This window comes from Chroicocephalus ridibundus, chromosome 9, assembly GCF_963924245.1.
Source record: "Chroicocephalus ridibundus chromosome 9, bChrRid1.1, whole genome shotgun sequence".
Lineage (NCBI taxonomy): Eukaryota > Metazoa > Chordata > Aves > Charadriiformes > Laridae > Chroicocephalus > Chroicocephalus ridibundus.
The window spans coordinates 9728767-9741581 of record NC_086292.1 but is presented as its reverse complement, the minus strand read 5'-3'; the positions used below and the strand labels follow the sequence as shown (position 1 = coordinate 9741581).

Below are 12815 nucleotides of genomic sequence, written 5' to 3'. Positions count from 1 at the left end.
CTAGCAGCTATGTGATATTTCTGTGCCTGTGATCACTTATGGCCTTCTACCTGTGCTCAACGATGCCCCCAGTGCTTGGGGGCTTGCAGCATCGGAAGGCCTAACTCCATCGCTGACTTTGCAGTTCTGGGGGAACTACTGCATGGCTGATGCAGGCAGGACTAACTCATCCCTGCCGGAAAGGGAAAGCAGAGTTTTCTGCCCCATCCTCCTGCCCAGCAAGACAGAAATTACCTCAAGGAGACAGCGGAGCAAAGTCTTTGAGGTGTGGTTAACTCTTGGCATCTATGTTTAAGTTCCCAGCAACGCTGCCCATTGCTTTCATTATTATAATGATTTTTATGAGTAATTATATGCATTTAGCAGTCTCTGTTTCCTGGCCAGTCCTGCGCTGCTCCTGTTCTATTGCAGCCTACCCCAGCTGTAGGGAGCCTGGTAGGCTGAAGCTGAGCTTTTCAGCCCTGGCGTGACTGAAGTTGTTGCGGTTCAGTTTTAAGCCCAGGACCAAACCGGCTTGTTAGCTTCCAACCCACTGAAACCAGCTCACACGGAGAAAACGAAAGTGGATGAAACAGAGACAACCTATCCCCAAGTATCTGCAGAGCACAGCACCACTTGGAGTCTCAATATTGTCCGCTGCTTCCGATTCCTACATCTGGCATGAACGACGGGTGACGCAGGACAGGAGAGGGAGGGAGAGGATGGACAGGGGAGTGCAATATGGCACTGCTCTTTCGTGTCCTGGGAGTCCTGCTGGAGAACAGCTCTAACAGAAACCAGTATGGAGTTGGACCACTATCCTGGACCAGAACTAGACGATGGTTTGGATTAAAAAAATTTAAAAATCAAACCAAGCCAAAAAAACACCCAAATCAGGCTCAATTCCTGCCTTGCGGGGGGGGTGGAAAGGCAGCAATCCCAGCTAACTTGCAGTTGAGCGCCAGGCTGTAAGCTCTCACCAGGCAGCAGTGAGTGCCTGCGCAGGGCTCCGGTCATCTGAATGGCTCCTTCTGTTTTGTCCACTTCTGTCCCCAGGCAGCTGTTACTGGGATACAGACCTGCTCCATTAAACCTCTTGCACTTTGACACCAGACAACCTGTAGGTCAAACCATCCTCCGTTTGCCCCGGCGGGCATCATCTGGGGACTGGCCAGCAAGAGAGACATCTCTATATCTAAATAGTAATCATATTTTCAAACCAGTGATCCGTTTCTGGCCCCGGGAATGAGCCCAGTGGGATCCAGAAGGGAGCTCCAAGCCAGGTTTTAACAGACCCATTGCATCATGTGCATGCTCCTTCCTTGCCCTTCTGCCCTGCTTCTCAGAGCATCACAGAAACCCACAGCTGTCATCTCAGGAGCACGTTCAGAGCAATAAAAGCGTGAATTACACCTTGAAATCTGGTATTGTAGTTACCACCCACCCACTGTTCTCCCCAGGGCGTAACCCAGAGTGAGTGCAGACCCCAGACAGGGTCCTGCTTGTAGGCCAGTCGTGGAGTGACCTTTATGGCACCACGTAGCTTGTAGTAAGAAACAGCTCCTGCCTCAACCTGCCTGCAGTCTCCATGGATAATCTTTTTTATTAGTTGCACCCACTTATGATCTTTCCCAAAGCAACGAGGTGTTTTTACAGCACAGAGAATCCACTTCCCCTGGCGCAAAGATGGTTATATGCCACGCTTGCCACCAAGGTGGGATTTCACCAGCTCATTTCCCTTCCCGAGGTCCGAGTCCTGGGACACCGCGGCTGTCAGCCTCAGCCGGCCGTGCCGCACCCCTCCCGGACTGCCTGGGGTGGGTGTAGGAAACGTCGGGGAGATGCTCCCCCCAAAACTTCTGCAACAAACCAGAAGTGCACTGGCGATGGTGAGATGCAAAAGAAGTGGCCAGCACACATCCAACTGCCCATGACCCCAGAGATTCAGCGTAAAAACTTTGACGACTGGTCCTCGTGCAGCTCACGCGAGTCTGGAGTGAGGCGCTGCCCTCGGGGTAAGTCCCCTCTGCTTACGCACACCTCCTCACACAAGGGCCACACAACCAGCCGGGGACCAGCCGGATCCATGGGACCACCAGAGCCAAGCACAGTGAGAGGATGAGAACAAAGATGAAACAGGATATGGGCCCCAGCAGGCTGCTATTCCAGCTGACTATTGCAAGGAACAAATGCAAAAGCCAAAGTGACAAGAACTGTGGCATCAAGTACCTTTTAGATGATATCAAAAAAAAAAAAAAGAAGAGCCTAAAAATTGAGTACAAGAGATTCACAGTCCCAGGGGAATACGAGCTTGTATCTAATATCAAGCAATTTTTCTGTTGCACAGTTCATTTTAGGACAACGCTCACCCTTGCAATGCCAGTCCCACAGCCTGAGGCCGCTCCGGATTTAGGCACCTGACCGTTCAGGAACAAACATTTCTGTTCGTGAATAATTCAGAACCCCTTGCTTATTTACGTTCATTTCAGCTCTGTTTCTCACCTTTTGAATCTTCTGAGCTTAGAGCCAACAGGGCTGTGGATGTACAGCCCCGCTCCGCAGCCCTGTGTTCCTGTAAGGGAACCAGCGGTTTCACCAGTAACTCCCGCATACTTTAAGGACATAAAGCAGTTACAGAGCAAGCATAACCTCCGTAACATAACCCCAAAAACTCAGGCATTCTCTTTGTTGTTCATCTTGCTGCAAACAGAGATGGCTTTCTGCTCTGAGATGCACATTTGACAGTAGGTCCAGGAGAGTGCTATGCGTACGGGCAGCTCTCCTGTGACAGTGGCAAGCGCACCCAGACCTATAGCTCCAGCCTTAAACCGAAATAGCTCTGGCTACCTGGCACTCACGGACGCAGCCGTCCAGCATGTACTCACCAGTCAACGCGAGCATTCTCACTCCCACAAGCAAACGTACCAGCTGAGCTGCAAACAGCCACAACTCCGCAAGTGCAAAAAACAGCAGCAAAGCCCCAGCAAGTTACATTCCGAATAATATCAACATCTTGCGATCGTTAGACGTAGAGCATTTCACTGCCTGAGCACAGCCCTCTCTCAGAAAGCGTTATTACCACTATTAACGAAAAGCCATTGTGGTTTAAGCACGGCATATTCTTAATTGTGTTCCAGACACGTTAGGGGAAACCAGAAAAACTGTACAAACAAGTTCCAGAGCTGTTTCACAAAGCAGCAATATCCTAAAATGATCCGTTCCAGGCAAGGTGCTAACTGTGCAGAGCGGCCGTGCTTGCTTGAGGCACCATTGCCTGCACCCCCACCTCAGCCTGTACTTTCGGAGCCCCCCCTTTTCCACACACTAACACACGCGTGTGCGCCCCCCCCAGAAACTCCCCCGCGCTGAGAAACACGTTCCCCACTTACCCTTTAGCCAGCCAGCCGCCCCCCAAACCCTCTGAAAGCTCCCGCAGGAGAGTTGACGGAGTTTTACCTCGTTACCCAGCCAGGGCGTTATATAAGCGGCCCCGTTCCCGCCGGCGGCGGCGAGGATGCACCAGCCGCGCGTCCCCGCGCATCCCGATCCTTCCCATCCCACTCCCACATGGAGCCCGACAACACCGGGGAAGGGGCGAGGGGGGGGCAAGGTGGGCTTGGGGGCACTGGTGACAGCATCAAAGAAAGCTGAAAAGGTGCCTGGCGTTTATTAAGAGGCATTTGCGACTATGAAAGGATGCGGTGTGATAGTATAATGTTCCTTAGCCCGCTGAAAGCAGCTTGGCCTAGATTTTCCTGTACTGTTTGATGTGACCATTCATGCAAACAAGAGTGAAACTTTCTCTTTGCTTTTAATTAAGCGAAAGAAAAAAGAGTGACACGTACAAAAGACCTTTTGCTGCTGTCATCTGTGTCTTCCGGGCTACCGTCAGACAGGGAATATGCAGCAATCAGCCCCATTGATTAAACTATTATTAGAGGCAGACAAACAGATGTGCTCAGCAAAAGACAGGACAAACCCCACGTCCTGTACTTCTGGACTAGATACAGGAATAAACATTATTTCACCACAGCGTCATTTGGTACTTTAGCAAAGTGGAAACATTCTCTAGCACACTGGGCAGAAGCGAAGCACGCAGCGTTTTAATCTGCAGAAATCGAGATAAATAAATAACATTGCCTTTGCTCTGTTCCCACAGACAAAACCCCACCAGCTTTCGTAAGACAGGCACCAGGTCCTGTTATTTGAAATCTCATCTTAAACAAAACACGGCTTGTAGTCATTCAGGAGGTCCCGGTGTCCATGACTGGTCGGTGGACACAGAACACAGCGCACAAACGCATAGGGGCTGTAGCTTTAGGACAGACATAAAACTCTTATGTAAGCCATAATCCTCTCAGACTCCTTATTCAGTGATTTTAAGATCTGTGCCTCAGGAGCCTGCTGGCATCCCAGTTGCTTTTAACCGATTTGGAAACGGGGAGCCTCCGGTTGCAGCGCAGTCCCCTCGCTGACAGCGGCGTTACCCTCGGTGCGCGGCACCACCTCGCAGCGTTTGGGAGCAGGGAGCGTTTCCGTGTGCTCATATTTCGGTCCTCTGCACAACTGGCACTGTTGCTTTCCACGCTGAGCGAATCACCAGGATTAATCTCCTGCAGAGTTCACCGAGGCTAACGATAATCGAGTTAAATTTACACTATATGATCAGAGTTTAATTAGGTACTGTTATACAACTCCTATTAATTACAGCACTAATACCCTTACAAAATGCCGATGGGAGGGTGGGGCTGTGGTTGGAGGGGGCTTGGCTGCTCAGACGATTTCAGGCAAAAGCCACATTAAAACGCTCTGCGTGTACCTTTAGTTACCTGCTTGCCTCTGCCAGTGCTCAAGATGAAACAAAAAGCTTAAAGAAAATAAATTATAGTCCTACAAAACGTAAACCTAGAAGACAAGATTAAAGACCTCCCACATGCTACGCTATCGCCTTCTGTTTACACCAAGAAGCAAGAATGCCATTTAAAATCCCAATGAGCCAGAATCTTTATTGGCTTGCTCTGCTCAAAATCCTACCCAGAAAAGCCCAAGGTGACAGAAGTCATTTATTTTGCACAGACACTAACTCACTCGAAACTAAGGCAAGTCTTCCTAACATTGTTTAAGTTTCTCGGTCCCTCCCTGAGTTTACCCCCTGAGATGACCCGCTGGGTCAGACCCTGTGCTGTGATGGCTATTCACGCGGTAACAGCAAAACCCTGGCCTTGCACCTGCATGGTCGAAGACACGGGTAAAGGGCTCTTCTTCATTAAGTAAAGTAAATAAGCAACACAAAGATCGAGGCTTGTTGTCAAGAACAGATGCTGTTCTTGAACACAGACACCTGTGTGAGCCTCCTGCATCCAGGGTCCCCCTCCTCTGCAGCTCGCTTGCTCAGTAAGCGTGTCCCAGGAGAAGCCCTGGCACTCTGCCACTGTTGATTATTTAATTAAAACCCCAAACGACAGGAAACGTTATTTCCTTCCTCCTGTAGGTTTTTTCCACCCTCTTCAGACAGCAAACTAGCACACCTCAGCACTCCCACTGTGCACAAAACACGTAGGAGCAGCAGTCTGTTACAGTACGTTGTACTAGATATTCATCACCTGGCCCTACCAGCTATATAATTATCTTGTTAAGTTTTGGCTATACACACTAAAATGGCCCTTTACAAAAATGGCCTGAGGACGCTGTCCATGGGATCCAGGAGCAAACTCCTGTTCATGAACACCCTCTGGCTCCCACCCCCCCACCACAGACTGCCGAGTTGTGCATGAAGAAGTTATCTTGCCCATGAAGAAGTTATCTTGCCCATGTGGCCCTGTGCAGGCCCTCTCCGTCCCTTCACAGGCAGCTCTTCTGGGATACACAGGAACAGCGGCAGGAGAGGGAGATGATGGTTTGACAGCTCCTTGCTCTATAGGCAGGCTGAGACAGGCTCCAGGCCCGTACATTTTCCTCACGGTTCACACACGAGAGCTGCGTATGCTTCAGAAGATCCTTACTCACTCACAGCCCCGGGAGTTCCTAACCAAGACCACGAAAGGACCCCTGCTTTTCTGGAAGCACAGGGCTAGCAGAATATCTCAGTTCCCTTGCTGGGACTTTTGTTTGGTTTAGGCACAAAGGACTCGCCTAACTTGTGCAGGGGCTGGCTACAAAGCATAGCTGGGACCAGGACATTCCCCCCAAAGCGATGCCTTGAGCACCTCAATCCCAGGACAGTGCTGCTCTGAGAGGAGAGGCACCAGCCTTTGGTCAAGGCCTTTATCTGCTGTTGTGACACTTTTTGGTCCCTCACCGCTGAGAATGGCACTTGTGACACACTAATGGGAGTGCAGCGATGCTCCTGCAGCAAGGCTTTGATTTAGGAAGCAGAACTGCTCAGCCCACTCTGCTCTTGCTAATGTAGTGACCTGGTTTTGTCAAGACTGTTTTTCTCCTTTCGTCTTTGATGTCATTTTGGAAGGCAAGTCATGAGATTTTCATGGAGGCATTGACTCAAGTTGGACTAAAACAAAGCCAATCACAATACCATCATAAATGAATGAGGGTGCAATTTCCCCTTAGAGGATTATTATGCTATTTAGGGTTCTAGCGCATCTATTTGTGCAGTTTAGTAATCACTTTCATGCTTCTCATCGGACTATATTCTAATCCACTTATATTTTAATGTAACAAGTTACAAGTATTACCAGCTTGTAATAAATATGCTCAGCCCCTAAAGCATTTAAACAGCCCCTACACTCTGTAAAGATCTTGTTTAACAAGCACACATCTACAAACGAATGAGGAAACAACAGCATGTTATGTGGAACACCATCAAACTGCAAAATACGCACTGCGAAGTTACTTTTCTGTGAAATTAGATCTTTTCAGGCACACAGATACTGTCTTCATTACAGTATACTTTTAAACTACTTTTAGCATAAAGGTGAGTTTGGAAGTCACAGAGGGTGCCTTTTGGGTTGCGAATTTGTTTACCTAATGCTCTTAAGTTTGGAATGATATATTACCTTCAGCCCACGCACAGGATTATGTCAAACCAATAGATCGCTCATGAAATTCAAGCTAAGGAAAGCTGTTGATAGCAGCTAAGGGGAATCCACCCCGAAAAACCCCACTTGACTTGCACTTAGGTCAGTCCTGGTGCTGAAGTGTCCATGAAACCATACTCACTGAAGCCAGCTGAAAGCCACCCTCTCTGTCAGAGGGAGTTAAAAATCTCTCTTGGCCTACTGGCCTGTAGTCAATCACAATATTTTTCCACTCTTGAGAAGAGATCAGAAACTAATTGTTACCTGTGAAACTCTAAAGACATTCCTTGACTGTTCATAGAGCTGCCCAACATATTTTTCAGCAGCACTGTCTCACCTAAGCTTCTGGTGTAAGCCCTACTTGCATCCAAAATCCTAACTGAGTTTGTAAGCCAGGAGCATGAACTCCAGGGCCTTCAGTCTTTGAACTTCAACACACACTTCAGCTTCCCATTTCTGCCATGGCGGAATCTCTTCTTCCTCCCAAAGTGTTTTTCTCCATTGGAAAATGTCAGGCTGATGGCCTGGGTCGCTTTCATCCTCTACTCTTGCAGATGCACGTTGTGTTTATCATCATGTGGGATATAAAGTTTAACCCTTTGCTGTACATGAGGCAGTCAATCACTTGCTCTTATGGAGGTTCATCTGTCAAGAACTCCATTCACAGCAGCACACTTGCTGTGGAGAGTTCCAGGGAAACAGAAGTGCTGCAAAATCTCCAAGCCCCTTTTAACAGGAATCCATAGATAGTCTGGCCTTAGCCGGAGCCATACAGAAAGAGGCCTGTAGCTCTGGCTGACGGAGAGCAAGGACACGTCTATTCTGCAGCCGCTGCAATTACAGCTCAGTCCCTCCCACCCTAGGGACCAGCGAAGGGAGGAGACAGTTACGCATGGAGATTTTATTGTTTCTGGAAAATCAGTTTCAACAGTCTTGTCTTGGTTAAGTACCAGTCCTCCCAACATCTGCAAGGCAGTATTAAGTGTGCAGCGACCAAACAGGAAAAAAAACAGATGTTCAGAGTATGGATTTCTTTCTGCAAAGCTGCTTCTTTTGCTTTATCTCTCCAGATTTCACCAAAAAGGAGTACTTGGAAAAACAGGGCTTGCTCTTGTGAAGCTGCTGAATAATTAACAATATGGGGAAAAGAGAGCACACCACCTGTCCAGACTGAGAATTCACACCCATGCCGCTGTTTTGGCTTCGTGCACTGTCTACGGCCAGACACTGATCAGCATCCAGCCAAAGCAATTCAGGAGCTCAACTCCGTTCTACATTATGCAGTATTTACCTGATAAAAAGATCAAATCTTTATAATGAACATAATCAGTATCAGGCTCAGCTACGCAATGGAAGTCAAGTATCTCTGACCAAGAGTTTGAGGGGTTAAACGGACAACTTAAACATCCACCCGTATACCTCCGAAGTAACCAATTTGTCCTGCAACTGGTGCCTCACACTCTCTCCCTAATCTCAGTTGACAGAGGCCTCAATACTGCCCCTAGACACGTCACCTGGTTTCTAAGCACATTTTGAGGGACAAGCAGAGTTAGAGAAGCCAGATCCTATATGTGAAACTGTTTTGCGAGACATGGGCTAGGAGACACCACAAAGGCCTCTCATTCAGGTGCATCCCTATCAGGGATTCCCCCATGGGAGGCTTTAAACCAGGATCTGCCAGCAGGGATGCTCAAAAGAACTTTGCTATATTTCAAAAAAGCCCAGTGCAAAATCCACAACTTTACAGAGAAATCAACTACCTTTTATGCAGTGACTTGTAATGATCAAGCTCTCCTTTCCTCTCAGCTAAAACTCACAGTACATCCACGCTGCTGAGCTGCAGAACCATACCTCAGTTGGGCTTTAAATGAGCATGGCTGCGTTAACATGGGGGTCCTCCGGCTAAGGGTGCCTTCTCACAGCATGGGGCTTCAGCAGCAACACCGACTTGAAGTACTTCCACCCATTTCCATCCATGCTCCCTTCTTAGTTACCCCAGAACAACCACTTGCAGGACCGTTTCAGTCAGAATGGAAATAAGAGGGAATTTTTATCCTAGATCAGTGTAGCATCTTCTACATCCTGATACTCTCCATCTGCAGGATTAACAGCCCCAAAGACAAGATACAACAGGTCTCTGCTTTCTGATGCCTGCATACATATCAGAGCCACAAACCTTCTGGCATCACCATGAAAAGTCACAAGCACACCAGACCAGCATCACTGTAAACATGAACACTGACTTAAATCTAACACTGCTTTCTTCACTCAGGGAGCAAACTTTGCAAAGCTCCTTAATGCCCAGAGATGCAGTTTTACTGTGGCAAGGAATTTTCCTCTCGTGAACTCAATGTTCAAACAAGCTCCCTGGTGAGGTAAGCATAGGCTGCCTTTTATTACAAACACAAAACTCACATTTAACTTATTAACTGGGGGAGGAATAGAGATGAGGGTTGGCTGAATCTCATGAGTCATCGTTTCTGTAGGATAAAAAGCACGCTTGTCTCAAAAAAATCAATTCATTTGCCTCTATTGTGTACTGCAGATAGAAGCGCTTAAATAATAAAAAGATTAATAAAAACACTTCCACCAATTGTTCTAGAAAAAATGAAGAGTAGTCTTTGGATTATGAAAGAATATTCTTTAAATACAGAAAAAGAAAACATTTCGAATGGCACAATGTTTTGGGAGAGAGAGACAAACGCAGATTAGTCATGCTTGAATGTACTTCCCCGAACAATACCCTGCTTAGAGCTAAGACTAAGACATGTACGTTCCCAAAGGCATACACGAAAAGTTAGGGTCTGTGTATTAGTTTAATTCCTTTATCACTTACTCACTGTCTTATTCCTTCCAGTCTCGTGCCAACCCTCCCCCCAGCTACCACCGCATGCTGGTTCTGCACCCTGACCACGGAACTCATTCCCAGCTCAATCTTGCAGGCAAATGAAGGGATGTGCTCTTGACGTGTGAAGCAGGACGAAAGCACAGCGCTAACACTATCGAAAGGATAATGGCATCACACCATTCAAGTGCAATGCATCATTCTCCAGTGGTATGCAAATTTCAGCTATTTTTTTATTGCTATTATTTTTATTTAAAATTTTAGAAGGAGGTGGAAGGACGAAGCAGAGAAAAGGTATGCCTGAAAGAAGCCCAGAGAAGTCTAAAGGCAGCTGAACAATAGCAACGATCTGCAGAGACGTGATTTCATGGAATACTCAGAAGAACTAACAAAGAAGGAAAGCACGCGCTACAGCGTGAGCTGCAAAGACTTTGAAAAGAACGTCAAGCTAAGCAAAATTGGATAACATTCCAGGTACCTATTGATTCAAGATCCGACCAGAAACAATCCCTAAAAAAACCCTTGTGGATGAATGGTGGCGAATGCAGAAAGTGCAGAGGGTCAAAAGATCCAAATTCCAGTCCCTTCCTGCACCTGCCCTCCATTTCTAAGCCTGTCATCTGCCATACACTCAGAGTGGAAATGGGATTTGCTCCAGGTGCTATCTAAAGCAGTAAAGATGTGTTATTTTTTTCCTCTGTAGAGACATAGCTCAGAGGCCAGGCCCAACGACCCCCGGAATGTACTAAGTGTATTAAACACTCTTCTACTTCCACTGGGACACACCTTCTGTGTTTGTTCCCTGGCGCCCCTTTAGCCTGACCTATCTAGTTATATGGTGACTTCTTCAGGATAGCCATCAACTTTCACTGTACGTTCATAAAGATCTGGCGCACCAGGACCCTGCCTTGTTCTCTGGGTTTTGCTGCAATGAAGAGCAGACAGTACACGAAAAGACAAGCACTAAAGGCTGATATCTGGATACTTAGTGGTACAACTCTAGGAAGGTTAAATACTCCATTGCAACACAATGCACCTGTGGATCCCATCACACATAGTATTCTGTGATGCTAACTTCCCCCCCCCCCCCCCCCCCAAAGGAATATGCAGGGTATTCTGGGGAAGAAAATCTACCAACACCAGAGTTTCATCCAAAAGCTTTTTTGGCGAAAGACTAAGTAGCTTAAATTTGTACTGAGTCTCAAAAGCCTAGTTTAAGTAGAATCTTTTCCTGGGGAAATATTAAGAACAAATTGTGTTTTTCAAAGACTGTTAAGAGTAAATGATGGCTTCATACTGATTTCCCAGTGCTAGGAATGCACATAAGAAAAAAAAGTCATTCAGTGTCCTGTTACTGATGGGTAACTCATCCATCCATATCACAGTACTCCTGGCAAGTTGCCTCTAATACCTCATTTTCTGCATTTCATATTGTTATCGGATTTGGGACCAGCCCGCGTAAATTCTGCAGAAGCCAGGAACACAGGCAAGGGGACTTCCCTTACGACGCAAAGCCTCACCTGTTCATACAGGAGTCTGGAGCACACTGGCTTCCACAAATACAGCAATTCATCTTACTGGTCCATCAACCTGTACGGTAATCTTTGAGGCTGAGCAAACTGCTGAGTTTGAACTGGAATAAAACTGTCTTGGCAAAACGCAAGAAGACAAGACAAAATAAATTACTGCGTCTGCTTTACTGGTCAATCAGTTCACATATTATATGCACATACAGCTGTGATCAACTGAACTTGTGCTTATGTAATCAGCCATATTATTGCATTGCTGCATCTTTGATTAAAATTGCAGCAAATTAGTTCTGGTGCCATGCAGAATTACCTGTTCACTCTTGGAACCAAGTTCATAACGAGCACACAAAAGTTGTTTATCCCATCAAATTGCAATTTGGACTACGCAGCTAGAGCACAGCTGACCTGAGGTAGAAAGTTCACAAGCCACTCAGCTCTGCTTCCAAATTAATCCCTTGCATAAGCTTGACATAATGCACACACGGCTTTTTGGCATGGGCAGGCTTCTCGAAGAGCTGCACCACACATTCCCAGGTGCTCTCTAAGATTTCCTTACCAAAAGGCTCAATGTAGTTTTCTTTCAGAGCTGGAAAAGTGAAAGCAGCCTGGATCACACTGACAATGCTACTCAGGGTACTTCAATGTTCTTAAGTTTTGTAATATGCTAAAATAAAACTACATTTGAACACAAGAGTTGGACTGTTTTGAACCTAATAAGCATATGACAACACAGAAACACGCTATTATTTTAGTGTTGTTAATTACCCCTCCCAAGGGCCATGATAACTAGCTATCTGATAAAGAATTGTTTATAAAATTAGAAACTATTTTCCCCCCTTGGCATTCCTGTTTTCACACCTCAAATACCAGAGCTGATAGCACTAACAGTTCTGAAAATTAACGGGCAGGAAAGCACAATCCCCCACCAACTTCATCTCTCCCTACAAAGCTCAATGTAATCTTAACTAGGGACCACAACAGGTGTCCCACTATAGAAAACATTTGCTCCCATCGAATGCACTTGGCAAATAGCCAGGAGAGGTAGGGAGAGAAGTGCTAAAAAGAGTGAGGAACTTGCTGCTGCTTGCAAAAGTATAATGGGTTAGAAATAAATGCTAGCTAGAAATAAAGGAACTGTCTTAATGTAACAGATCAGTCATTACCATGAAGAGAGGTACCATTATAATTTTATTTCAAATATAAAAACCAAGTAAAGATCCAGTTTTCACTTAGTAAAATTGGGAGCTGTGAAACAGCTACTCCTCAAGATTACTTCTAATAACCCTGTTGAAGCCACTAAGCATTAAGGCAAACCCTCCTGTTAAACACACAGCACACAGAATGTTGGGTTGAACCTGCAGATGATGAGCTCCAGCCACTCCACATTTAAACACAGCTAGCTGCACCTAACACACAGGCAGCCATCAA

General features: G+C 46.5%; 1 protein-coding gene across 1 annotated transcript in view; it reads right to left on the bottom strand.

The window, feature by feature from the left end:
- PASD1 (PAS domain containing repressor 1) overlaps positions 1–3420 on the bottom strand; it is a 110079-nt gene extending 106659 nt beyond the window's left edge. Inside the window, exon 1 of the mRNA XM_063347497.1 lies at positions 3369–3420. The gene's annotated coding sequence lies outside the window, so the exon portion shown is untranslated. The remainder of the gene's footprint in view (positions 1–3368) is intronic.
- Positions 3421–12815: the final 9395 nt, after the last annotated feature.